The sequence below is a fragment of the Scyliorhinus canicula genome, chromosome 7, assembly GCF_902713615.1.
Source record: "Scyliorhinus canicula chromosome 7, sScyCan1.1, whole genome shotgun sequence".
NCBI lineage: Eukaryota > Metazoa > Chordata > Chondrichthyes > Carcharhiniformes > Scyliorhinidae > Scyliorhinus > Scyliorhinus canicula.
In genome coordinates this window covers 176,575,897-176,589,388 of record NC_052152.1, presented here as the reverse complement: position 1 = coordinate 176,589,388, position 13,492 = coordinate 176,575,897, and the positions used below count along the sequence as shown (strand labels likewise).

The following is a 13,492-nucleotide window of genomic DNA, read 5'->3' as shown; positions in this document are numbered from 1 at the left end:
CACTATAACTGCAAGTGGATTATGGTCTATATAAATTAAGCTTTGTTTATTGTCATGTCAGACATATACATCAAAGTACTGAAGGGGTAGTGGCATTACCCTGACCCCAAGGTCACTGGCATCTGGGACCATTTCAAATTCTCTGAACTGGCTGGGGCGGCCAGAACCCCCTGGTTTACCCACTAGCATGCCCTTGAATCTCTCGAACCCTACTTGGCGTTCTGTAGACCACAGCGTTTTCACTTGTTTCTACAACATATCCAACATGCACTGTATTTCAGTTTGTAACTGTGTCAGTCTCCCTGGTTTTAGTCAAGATGGGTGTGGCTTTATTGGTTCAGAGTTTCCCATGTCTACATCATGACGAGTTAATAGGGTGCCCCCTGGTGTTTCTTTACAGCTCTGCCTATACTTTTTCAATCTCTTTATTATATCTTATCTCTGTTCTTCTTCTGTTGATAGGTTTGCACCTTTGGTTTTAGAACTCCCTCTGATATCTTCAAACAGTGCCTTGTTTTCACTCTTCTTCAAATTCAAAGACAACGGGCCGGATTCTCCATTTCTGAGACGAAATGTTGACAACACGCAGAACTAGTGGACTTTCATGACTGAAAACTGGTGCCGATTCCGCTTCTGCTAAAGGGCTAGCACCGGTGCCACCTGGAACACAATAGATTCTAATGAGGAACGGTGCCGGATTCGTCGGTTTCGCGATTCACACTCAAAGGCTGGCAAGCTGCAGCCGCGTACATACAGTGCACTCCCCACACACTCCATCCTAGCCAACAAGATGACAACGAGGAGTGTGACACCAAGGTTCGTGGACGTAGAGGGCAATAACCTCTTGGACGCTGTGAAGGAGACACAAACCCAGAAGGTGGTGGCTCAGTCGCAGCATGATGTGGAGCAGTCCCAGACGGAAATGGTCCACTCCCTGTGCTACATAGCCGCAGGCGTGTGGACCCTAGTCGAGATCAGAGCGGTCCTCCAGGATGATGCACAATCAATTGTACAAAGACTAAGGTTGGATACAACTGTGGCTTTATTGCAGTAAGATGTGTGGCCTCCCACAGCAGCTGGCGAAATGGCTGCTGAATAGAGGGCACGCATTTATACTCCTCCTACTGGGCGGAGCCAGCAGGCAGGGGCTACCGGCGAACCTGTAATACAGGTCCTACCTTACATCACCTAATACAGGTGTAACAGTGGTTTACCACATTCACCCCCTGTTAAAAATGAGTCCGGCGCGGGTGGTGGAGAACTATATACAGTAGTGAATTTATGTACAGTGTTTTATCAGGGAAAAAAAAATGTCCTTTGAAAGTCCAGTACCAGTTAGAGATTCAACCGGTCTGGTGCCTTGACGTTCCACTGGGAGCAACATAGCGATGGCGGCGATGTCGATGTTGGCCTGATGTTGGATGACTCTGGGAGTGTGCCGAAATCCTCTTCATCCTCTGGCGTGGGCAGGGGAAGGAGGGATGGTCCTGGTGGGGTTAATGTTGGGAGCGCTGGGAGAGGGGAGGGTGGCGCCGGGCCGGAGAAGTGTGTATGGGTGGAACCTGCTGGTGCCAGGTCCCTGAGGGAGACAGTATCTTGTCGGCCATCAGGGTACGCCACATAGGCATACTGGGGGTTGGCATGGAGCAAGTGCACCCTATCCACCAACTGGTCCGTCTTGTGGAGTCAGACGTGTCTATGGAGCAGGACCGGTCCTGGAGCTGCGAGCCAAGTCGGGAACGACACCCCGGATGTGGACTTCCTGGGGAAGGCAAAAAAATGTTCATGGGGTGTGTTATTCGTAGCGGTGCACAGTAGTGACCGGATGGAGTGTAGTGCATCAGGGAGAACCTCCTGACAGCGAGAGGCTGGGAGGTTCCTGGACCGTAGGGCCAGTTGGACGGCCCTCCATACCATCCCGTTCTTCCTCTCTACCTGCCCGTTTCCCCGGGGATTATAGCTGGTCGTCCTGCTGGAGGCGATACCCCTGCTGAGCAGGAACTGACGCAGCTCATCACTCATGAATGAGGATCCCCTTTCACTGTGGATGTAGTCGGGGAAACCAAACAGAGCGAAGATTGTGTTTAGGGCTTTCATGACAGTGGCAGACGTCATATCGGGGCATGGGATGGCGAAGGGGAATCTGGAGTACTCATCAACCACACTGAGAATATACCTGTTTCAGTCGGTGGAGGGGAGGGGCCCTTTGAAATCCATGCTGAGGCATTCAAAGGGGCGGGAGGCCTTCACCAGGCGCGCACGGTCCGGCCGGTAGAAGTGCGGCTTGCACTCTGCACAGACCTGGCAGTCCCTGGTGACTGTACGTACTTCCTCGACGGAGTAGGGCAGATTGCGAGCCTTGACAAGATGGTACAATCGTGTGACCCCCGGGTGACAAAGGCTGTCGTGTAGGGCCTGGAGTCGGTCTACTTGTGCGCTGGTACATGTACCTCGGGATAGGATGTCTGGGGGCTCGTTGAGTTTGCCGGGGCATTACAAAATCTCATAGGTGGAGAGCTCGATTCTCCACCGCAAGATTTTATCGTTTTTGATCTTGCCCCGCTGCGTGTTGTAAACATGAAGGCTACGGACCGTTGGTCAGTGAGGAGAGTGAATCTCCTGCCGGCCAGGTAATGCCTCCAATGCTGCACAGCTTCAACGATAGCTTGGGCCTCTTTTTCGATGGACGAGTGCCGAATTTCTAAGGCATGAAGAGTGCGGGAAAAGAGTGCCACGGGTCTGCCTGCCTGATTGAGGGTGGCAGCAAGTGCGACGTCTGATGTGTCGCTTTCTACTTGGAAGGGCAGTGTCTCGTCTACTGCGTGCATCCCGGCCCTGGCTATATCAGCTCTCATACGGGCGAAGGCCTGTTGTGCCTCGGCAGTAAGGTGAAAGTGGATGGACTGAATGAGTGGTTGGGCCTTGTCCGCATAGTTTGGGACCCACTGGGCATAGTAGGAGAAGAACCCCACGCAGCGTTTGAGGGCCTTGGGGCAGTGGGGGAGGGGGAGCTCCATGAGGGGGCACATGCGGTTGAGATCGGGCCCCAGAACTCTGTTCTGGACCACATAGCCGAGGATGGCTAAGAGGGTTGTGCTGAACACGCACTTCTCCTTGTTGGAGGTGAGGTTGAGGAGAGTGGCAGTGTGGAGGAATTTGGCAAGGTTGGCGTTGTGGTCCTGCTGATCGTGGCCGCAGATGGTGACGTTGTCTAGGTACGGGAAGGTGGCCCGCAAACTGTACCGGTCGACCATTCGGTCAATCTCCCTTTGGAAGACCAAGACCCCGTCAGTGACGGACGGTCCGATTTATGAATGGGGAGCTGGTGGTAGGTGGATTTGATGTCTATCGTTGAGAAGACCCGGTACTGCGCAATCTGATTGACCATATCAGATATGTGTGGGAGTGGGAACGCGTCGCGCTGCGTGTACCGATTGATGGTCTGGCTGTAGTCCACGACCATTCTGTGTTTTTCCCCAGTTTTAACGACTACCACTTGGGCTCTCCAGGGGCTGTTGCTGGCCTCGATGATGCCTTCCCGAAGCAACCCCTGGACCTCAGACCTGATGAAGGTCTTGTCCTGGGTACTGTACCGTCTGCTCCTGGTGGCAACGGGTTTGCATTCCGGAGTTAGATTGGCAAAGAGGGAGGGCGGGTCGACCTTTAGGGTTGCGAGGCCGTGCACAGTGAGGGGTGGTAGGGGCCCGCCAAATTTGAGTGTAAGGCTCTGGAGATTGCACTGCAAGTCCAGGCCTAGTCGCAGTGCAGCGCAGTGATTAGGAAGGACGTAGAGGCGGAAGCCACTGAATTCTATGCCCTGGACCATGAGAGTGACCATGCAGAACCCCCGGATCGCGACGGAATGGGATCTGGAGGCCAGGGAGATTCTTTGATTGGCGGGGTGGACGCGAGGGAGCAGCGCCTTACCGTATCCGGGTGGATGAAGCTTTCGGTACTCCCGGAGTCCAGCAGGCAAGATGTCACGTGACCGTTGATTCACACACTGGTCGAAGTGGTGGCCAGGTTGTGCGGACGAGACTGGTCGATCATCACTGAGGCGAGCTGCAGTCGGTCGTCGCTGGCGTCAGAAGATGGAGAGCGTGGGGGACCAGGTCGTGGAATGCTGTCGGCGTCCATGCCCCGTGGTGAAGACAAGAAGGCGGCGCCTGAAGATCCTGCGGGGGACCTGTACTACATCACCTAATACAGGTGTAACAGTGGTTTACCACACAGGACTGGCAGTGCCAGGTGGCGGGGTGCCTCAATTGATAGCTCCCCTTGCACCCCCATCCCATGGAGTAGCCTGGGGGTCATCGGGCATCCCAAGGGAGGAGGGATCGATGGGGCCCGTGCCGGTGACTCCCGCAGGGGAGGTGCCGGATCACCGCAGCACCTCGGACTCCCCCAACCCCCTCCTGTTGATGGAGCATCTGGTCGTGAGCGGGCAGACCGGGGCGGAACCACGCCACCTGGGATACCCAAGCAGCAACCGGGCTTAACACTCCCCCAGTCGGTGAACCTGGTGGCGATCAGAGTGTACCATGCGCGTTGGCCCTGACACATACGTCGTGCGGCCTCCCGTGCCTGTCTGAGTTCCATGTCCTGCCCACCCTCACCTTCCCCGCATCCTCCTCGTTGGACGAGGCCTGCCCTTCCACCTCCAACAAATCGCCCCTCTGCTATGCGATGATGTGGAGGACACAGCAGGCCACCACAATGCGGGCAACCCTCTCAGCATCATACTGGAGGGCACCTCCAGAACGGTCCAGGCACCTGAACCGCATCTTCAGGAGGCCGCGCATCGCTCGATTACACTCCTGGTTGCTGCTTGGGCTTTGTTGTAGCGGGTTTCCCTAGAATTATTAGCAAGCCACTCAGTTCAATAGAAATTAGAGATGGACAACAATCGCTAGCCTTGCCAGCGATTTCCTCATTCCATTAAAAGTAAAGGGAGAGAGAGGAATCCTAGTTTTCTGATGCAGTGTTGCAGACATTAGTACAGAAGGAGGAAAGAGTAATGTCTCCGCAGGAAAGGAAAATGGGAGCAGGTGGCCAAGGTGGCGAAGTTCCGAGTCTGCCCCTGAGTACCTGAATGCAATGCGAGAAGTTCAGTGGCCTTGTAAGGGTGACCAAGGTCAGTGAATGCATCTTCAGATGTCACATCCTGCTGACCGCACCGATAATCGAGTCATTGGCAGAGCAATTGAAAGATGGTGGATTCAGGAACACTGGTGACATCTTAGAAGAACCAGAGTCGCTGAGAGGACAGCAGATATGTGCAGAACACAGTGGACACTTGCTCTAATATGTGGGTTTGTATTTTTCTAACACATGTTTATATTCTTCTCACCTACCGTACAACTGGACACCATGCTCCGCAACGAATGGTTAACCTCTGTACAGTTTCCTTATTTATTGTACAATGCTTTCACTTCCTCATTCCAGGAGCCCCAATGAAAAGCAATTGTTATTGCATGAAAATACGAATGGATGCAGTGCATTACTTTCGTCATCAAACTTTGTACCTATGCGATGGTTATAACATTAAGGGCGTGTAGAATTATTGGTTCTTCATCTTATGAACACTTGAACATGAGCAAATCTTTTCTAGATCTCCAGGCTACAGAACAGTTTTGTTTTACACCTTATGGTGTTGTAAGTATCAGAAAATAATCCTCCCTACTTGATGCAGTGGACTCAAATCTTGCTGGACTTTCAGTACTCTCTGGCAGTATCATGCAGGATAAAAATCCAGTTGGCTAGTATTTCAGGAAAGAATTTGCCTAACTTTACTGTTGGAACTATTTTATCAGGAAAGGTGAAAGACAATTAGGTAGGAATGTCTCGACTGTGCAAAGTATAAAATCCATAAATTATTATCCTGTTGCTTGTGGAATTTGCTCTTGTTTGTTCAGTTTCTTTTTAAATAGGATATTTGAGGGATTTTTTGAATAGAAAATTTCCCAAACCAGTTTAATCAGTACAGCTAATGGGGAAAAGAGGAACTTAAAGTTGCCCTGTTTGCAAGACAGCGTCATTAAGTGAATGGTTCACATAGAAAAATTCTCAGAGCCTTGAAGGCCAATTTAGTTGAAATTAGAAATGATCACTGGAAATTTCTGTAAATGCGTACAAGTTTAAACTGGAATGCGTCAACCAGGAGTTTGATGAAGTAAGTGTTTGAATTGTAAACTTGGAATACAAGTTGAAAGTGAAAGCAAGTTCCATTGCAGCACTGAGATAACTCCTGTTTTGACAGTTCAAAAATGTTTCTAAACCAACCCATCAAAAGTCCCCAGTACAACAGGGATACAATAGTTGTGTACTGGCTGTGCCCTACAGCTATTATTTGGCTCCATTCAGTTACTTCACCAGTAGGGTATGATATCATTTGTGCACTCTGAAACTGTGAAAAAAAAAGTTTTCAAATGTTTTTGAATGGACAGCATTTTCATTGTGTGGCCGCTATGTACGGCAGAAAGTCAGGCAGGAAGTTTTCCCCAGTTTTCAGGATCAGCTGATGTTGGAAAAGTTATTAGCAGTTTTGTTTTTTCATAACTGCAGTGTGCTCATTATTTGTGTTCTGTTGCAGGTAAGATTGGCTTCAAATATTTTTGTTTTTTCTTTAAAACAGGTTATGAAAGCTGCTGTAAAGAATTGTATTTAAGTTATGTCTAAAAGAGATTCTGATTGTTCTAAATGACCTTCTCAAGTTGATTGAATTTAGGATCTGACTTTTCTTCATAAGAGAAAAATATCAATGTTGTGGTAATCTTTCCCAAATGTTTGTTTAAGTAGCAGATAAAACCCTCCATGTTGGAGCTGCAAAATGTTTTAACTGTTCTTAAACCATAGTCTCTTGAATTATTTGGTATTTTAACTCTCTACTTGCAAATAGTTTAACATTCTCTTTGTCAAAAGCCTGTATTTTAAATATTATGATGTCTTATTAAAATCAGCTTTCAGTTACTTTTGTTAATGTACCTTCATTGTTAAGAGAAGACTGAGTTACAGTGGATAAGCTGCAATATCTACATAGGTTGTATTTAGTGCTATTAAATTCAGCCTATATAAAGCAGTGAGTACTCTCTCCTTCACCAATGTGTTTTTTAATATAGGCCAACATGAAGAATGTTGAGAAACTTGTCACAATAAGCCAGTCGAAATCCAACGAGAGCTGCAGTCAGAAATTACCAAAGAGTGAAAAATGGAATAATTTGGAGAATGATGATGAGCCTGACATTAACACTGAATATACGGGTAAAGGTAAGGGCTTTTATATTAAAGCCAACTGTTATTTTTGTGTAAATCAAATTTATGCTCTGAGGAATTTCGTTTTTAAGTCAGAAGTTTACAACAACAAATTGTACTTTTTTGCAACAGTACAGGGCTGTGTTTTCACGGGGTTATAAAGTAATATTTGCTACATGGTTTACCTTTACCTTTGACTGTTAAGTCAGTCTCACTTCCTGTGACAAATAATGTTGATATAGGCATACAACTTGATGGAATAGAAACAGTATTAAAAACCAATGGAATATAAATTAGTGTAATACCGTAATAACCAAGGACAATAAAGTCTTTAGAATTGCAGCTATTTACAGGATTTGAAAATATTTACTGAAGAAGGATTTTGTACTGATAAATCTGCCGGAAATGTAATCTTGTTTTGTGTAGACTCACTATTGATGGTTTATTTGCAATAAATTATTACTGCAACCAGAAATCCACTGACCCAATGTTTGATAAATTATTCTCGCTCCTGCCAACATTTCAGATGCCCGTTCAAATCCAGTTGCACTTACTTAAAATTTGCTGCCATTGTTTTAATAAAACATAATGACAAATTTGGCCACTGTTTCCTATGCATCTATGATGCACGTACAACATAGTTAATTTCCCAGTAAAACTTACCAACTACTCTATTATTCTATCATACAGTTTGCTGCAGTGTTTTGCAGTTGTAAATTCGCATAGGACAACTTGATTAAGTTTGCAGTTTTTAAGAAAAAAGTCATGTGATCAGTCAATGCTTAGAATGAAGAAGATATGCAACAGGATTTAGTGATGTATGGAAACATACAGTATTTGACAAATCAAGTCCACATAGCTATCTGTCCTACAGACTTACAGTTAAGAGACTTGATAGTTCTTTGTGATAGAGCACTGAGTCACATTTTGCATCCTGAAGCCATTTCTTATCTTGTAGTAGTTTTACAGCAATGTTATTTAACTGTATCTTCACAACGTTGCCTATGATTAAAATTAAAAATCTAATAACGTCATAATACATTAGCTCTGAAATTGCACTGTCAGATTCTAGCATATGAAAGCTTAATGCATCTGCCAGAAATACCATTCTGTGATATTTTCATCAAGTTATCCATTCATTTAAATTAAACATTTCAGAAGTAGCAAAGAAAGGAATTACTGATGAGATGAGTTATACTTTTGTGCACTTGTACCCCAAAAAGTGATTTCAGCACCATGTTATTTTGTGGTACTTTTAAAACATTATATAGCAGATAGGACAAATAACATTAGCTGCAAATGTAAAATATTACCAAAGGTCCATTGTTTAAATGCCATTTTGTTTAATTTCACGGTAACTTTTGATTGAAATCAAAGCTTCAAGAATTAGCCCACCCATTAACAGTAATTTATTTATAGCGAGGTGCCATTCTTGCAACTGTATTGGGGACAGCAGTGCATTTTGCTATCAGAAGTACAACTCAATGTTTTGACAGCTGTCTCAGTAAATTTATAGGATGAAAGATAAATTTGTTACAATTAGAGGTATGGAACAATAAATTCTGCCAAAATAGGTTTTTGACTGATCTATCCCTTTAAAAGGGCTCAGAATTCACAGTTGTCTGTTAGATCGAAGCTGGTGAATTTGGCAATGGACCAGTGACAGTCGGAGTAGAACTGGCCCACTGGATCAGTGAATACAACCTAGCGCTGATCCACATTCAGTGCACTGGGCTTTTGCGTACAACAACAAGCTTCTTGTGTAGCCTTCAGTAGATAGCAGTGCGTTTAAAGGTGAGAAGTTTTTAGTTCTTGTTGGCAGAATTGATTTTTGCTCTGGACCAGCACTTTTTGTGAGATGGTTGTCCTGAGATCGTAGTACATTAATAGTGTACCATGAGTTCTCAGAATTTCATTGAGTGATTGCAAAGAGTAAATTTTGAATGAAGTTGTCATGCATTTATTGCCGGGCTAGATATTAGATATTCAAACTGCATTGTTTTCAGTATGATTATGTAGCTTTGAATTAATATATTTCAGTTATATTTTACAATATCCTGCTTGGGAGGCAAACTAAACAGCTTCAACAAAATGATTTAATACATTACTGGTCCAAATTTACTTTAAAATCATAGGCTTTGAGAAAATTCAACATTATAAGTTATAGCTGAAGGAATGGTTGTGCGGGCAGGAGACGCAATTGGTGGGGACTGGGTGGGGGGGGGGGGGAAGTGGAGGTAGACAGGACTTAACAGCTGGTATTAGTCAGGTACCAGGTTCTTCTGAAAACCGTAGCTATCATCAAGTTTGTTAATAATCAAAATTTTTCAACATGTTTGGGACCTAAGATTTTTTTAAAGCATGTCTAAACCCCTGAAACTTTTTCACAGATGGTTCTCATGGCTATTATGTATTTTAATTGTTGCATATAAGGCACGAAACAATCTGCCTTACAGAAAAAGACAAAGCAAACATAACGCTGAGCAATGTTGTCAGGTCAGCAGAATGTAAATCTAAGGCTGTCATGCTAGTCCTCTCGTTAGGCTGAACCTTAAGTGCTGCACTCAATTCTGGTTACTGAAGCCATGCAGTAAAGGGCAACAAGTCTGACCCTCAGTGCCAGAGAACTGAGAAAAGGGATAGAAAAATTCAACCACTTCATCCTTGAAAAGAGTTGAATCGGAGGGGACCTCAGGAAGATATTTAATGTACTAAATGGAAGGATCATCGGGAATACGATTTCAAGTTAAACCACAATTACAAGACAAGGGGCATAATTAGTGAAAAACAGGATCAGTCAGGAAGCACTTCTTATCACAAAGAATTATCAATGCCAGGAATGAAGGCAATGAATTGCTTCATGTGGTGATTAAACGAGTATTGGAGAGACCGTGGAAGCATGAAATAATATCGCACTTTATCATATCTCTCAGAAACTCCCAAAATGTTCAAGTACTGGGAGTTACTTTGCAATGCAGTCATGTTACATGCAACAAGCTCCAACAAACTGCATAAAAACATGAATGAGCTCTTAATCTATTTTTGATAGTATTAATTGAGAGATTTGGCAATAACAATAGGATTTACTTGTTTTTCTTCAATTTGCCTTGATAGGTAACTTTAAAGACCACCTTAACCATGAGATAGATGAAACAGCTGCAGTTTGACAGCTAAGCTAAAGAATAATGGGCGGGATTCTCCCCTACCTGGCGGGGCGGGCGGTCCCGGCGGCGAGGAGTGGCGTGAACCACCCCGTTGTTGGGCCGCCCGGAAGGTTTCGGAATCCTCCACACCTTCAGGGGCTAGGCCGGTGCCGGCGGGGTTGGCGGCGGGCCAATCGGCGCGGAATGGGCTTGGCGCCGTGCCAACTGGCGCCAAAGGGCCTCCGCTGGCCGGCGCGTATTGGTGCATGCACAGGAGCGCCAGTGTGTGCTGGGGTCATCCCAGAGCATGCGCAGGGGGGTTCATCTCCGCACCGGCCATGGCGGAGGTCCACACCAGCTGATGCGGAGGGAAAGAGTGCCCCCACGGCACAGGCCCACCCGTGGATCGGTGGGCCCCAATCGCAGGCCAGGCCACTGTGGGGGCACCCCACGGGGCCAGATCCCTCCGTGCCCCCCACCAAGGACCCCGGAGGTCGCCCGCAGGGCCAGGTCCCGCCGGTAAGTACCAGGTTTAATATACGCCGGCGGGACCGGCCTAAAACGGGTGACCGCTCAGCCCATCGTGGGCCAGAGAATCGCCAGGGGGGCCGCTGCTAGCAGCCACCAACCGGCCAGGTGCGATTCTCTCCCCCGCCAAAACACCGGTGCCGGAGCATTCGGCAGCCGGCGGGGGCGGGATTTATGCCACTCACGGCGATTCTCCGACCCGGCGGGCTGTCGGAGAATCCCGCCCAATGGGTGCGATCTAGTGGCCACATCGCGCCTGAAAAGCTGCTCGCTGCAGTGCAGCGTGGCCGATAAGAGCTGAGAGACCCTGCTCCTGGGATCTACCCGTCTGGCAACGCCCCGCGAGATCAACGCGATCTCCCGAGACATTGTGATGGGCGGGATTACTTTTTAGCAAATCTGCATATCAGAACGAGACAGTTAGTCTCACTCTAACTCACTTTCGGAGGTACCTGAGGCTTTTGGATTCATCCCCTTTGCCTCGGAGACCTTGGACGAGCGCTGTTCAGACCTGGTCCACACAAATGGGGACCAGACGGAATGACACGTGGGGGTCTCCCAGGGGACCGGTGGCCCCAAGCTGCATGCCCTTTGGGCAGAGGGGTGTCCCGGCCTGCTGGTGCTATGCTGGCACCCTGGCAGTGCCACCTGGGTGCCAGCCTGGCACTATCAAGGTGTCACTGCCAGTTGTCAGGGGTACTGCTAGGTTGGCACTGTCAAGGTTCCAAGCTGGCACTTTTTGTGCATGCGTGATCGGCTGGGGGTGTCCTGCATGGGTGTTGAGTGAGTGCTGGGGAACCTCCCATAGTGCGTTTGGGCTGGGAGAGAGTTTGGGGATTGTTTCAAGGGCCTTGGAGATTAGACGCCATTTTTAAATGGCATCCCGGTCTCTCGCTACACTGGGGGTTTCCAGCGAGCGGAGCTCCCCAGTGTTCAAAATGGGGCTATGTGTGGCTTTTGCCACAGTTCCCCCGCTGAGGCCCCTTACACAATGCAAGTTGTGTTGAGTAGCCATGTGTTTCCCGGAGCTGCCGGAGGTGTCCCCAATGGTTACAAGGGGCCCCAATGTTTGAGCTCCCCTTTTCTCCTGCGTTGGAAATGTAGCAGGTTGGCTACATTCCTTCCGCCATTCCTCACCAACTTATTATGATAATGGTGGAGGAATGAGGCCTTTGGTAACTTAAGGGCCTCGACAGGCTTAAGGGCAGGGGAGCTAGCTGACACCTTACCCACCTTCAAATCCCATTTTCAAATATGCCACACGTTCAAATGCACTCACTGTGGGACTTTGTTCCCATTTGGTTAAATCGAGCCCAACATCTGACAATGCAGCACCCCCTCAGGACAGCAATGAAGGGGGGAAACTTACAACCTGCTCCGCTGGTATACTTGGAAGTGGGATTTAAAGGTGGGTAAGGCCTGTTGTGGCCCTTAAGTTGCCAAAGGCAACTCCACCATTATCATAATAAGTCAGTGGGGGACGCGGAAGGAAAGTAGCCAACCTACTACATTTCCAACTCAGGATAAAAGGGGAGTTCAACCATTGGGGCCCCTTGTGACCATCGGGGGCACCTTCCTCCAAAGGAAAGTGCCTTCACCCCTGGTCTCTCAAACCTGATCCCCACTGTATTATCCCGCATGTGACCTACGGGGTGGGATTGGTTGCCTTTCCCGTGCTCCTTGCTGAGTGTTATAACCTGCCTGCTTACCACTGGCTGGGGACTAATGGCAATCCCACAATCCTTTGGGAGTATAAGCTTCCCCAATTTGGGGGGGGGCACGGAGAAATCATTAGCAGATTCCCTGCATAAATAAAGCTGGTCAGTTTGGAACCGGCTATATTATGTTATTGTAAATAAATGTTATTTCTTTCTATCCTTCAACACGTGCTGGATTCTTCGTGGCCCTCACAAAACTGAGTATGAGCACCCTCACCAGGCAGGGTATCTCAATTACACAGAGTATATAAGGCCGGCCAGTGAGGCAGTGACCAAGCAGGAAACCGGTAGGGGTCTACTGCACAGTGTATGTGTCGTTTGTGTAAAGAAAACCTTGTTCTTATTTGACTCGGTGTGGACTCCCCATGTTCTTATTAAACCCACCCCCTTCCTTCCCTTGCTAAGGTCCCTGATCCATTCCCGATCAAAAATCACAGATCTTCTGCGTTGTGGTGCTCTTGGGATGATTCAGCTCTCGAGGATGGGTTTCCTGTCCATGGTGGACGGCAATCCCACTCTCACCTTGTTAAGGCCACCCCTCGCATTAAAATGGACAGGTTCGGGACTGATTTTTCTCTGGCGGGGGTGGGGTGGGGAGCTGGGGAGGAATACGTCCCTCCATATATTTCACTCCAAAGTGTCAACTAAAGGTTTATATAGAAGGATAAGCCACTGAATGTTCTGTCATGTTTTGTGATTTTTTTTGACTATCTTGCCGAGATAAATTTTAACATTTTTTATTAGGTTATTTCTATTAATTTAAAATAAGATCACACAGGAACAAATACACATGACATACTCTGCTTCAAGGACTATGGATTAGATTCAGGTAGAGCATTTGTCGATGTTGCT

General features: G+C 47.4%; 1 protein-coding gene across 1 annotated transcript in view; it reads left to right on the top strand.

Moving 5' to 3' along the window:
* Positions 1-7,163: 7,163 nt before the first annotated feature.
* Positions 7,164-13,492, top strand: part of myt1b (myelin transcription factor 1b) — a 221,233-nt gene continuing 214,904 nt past the window's right edge. Inside the window, 1 exon segment of the mRNA XM_038803365.1 lies at positions 7,164-7,266. The gene's annotated coding sequence lies outside the window, so the exon portion shown is untranslated.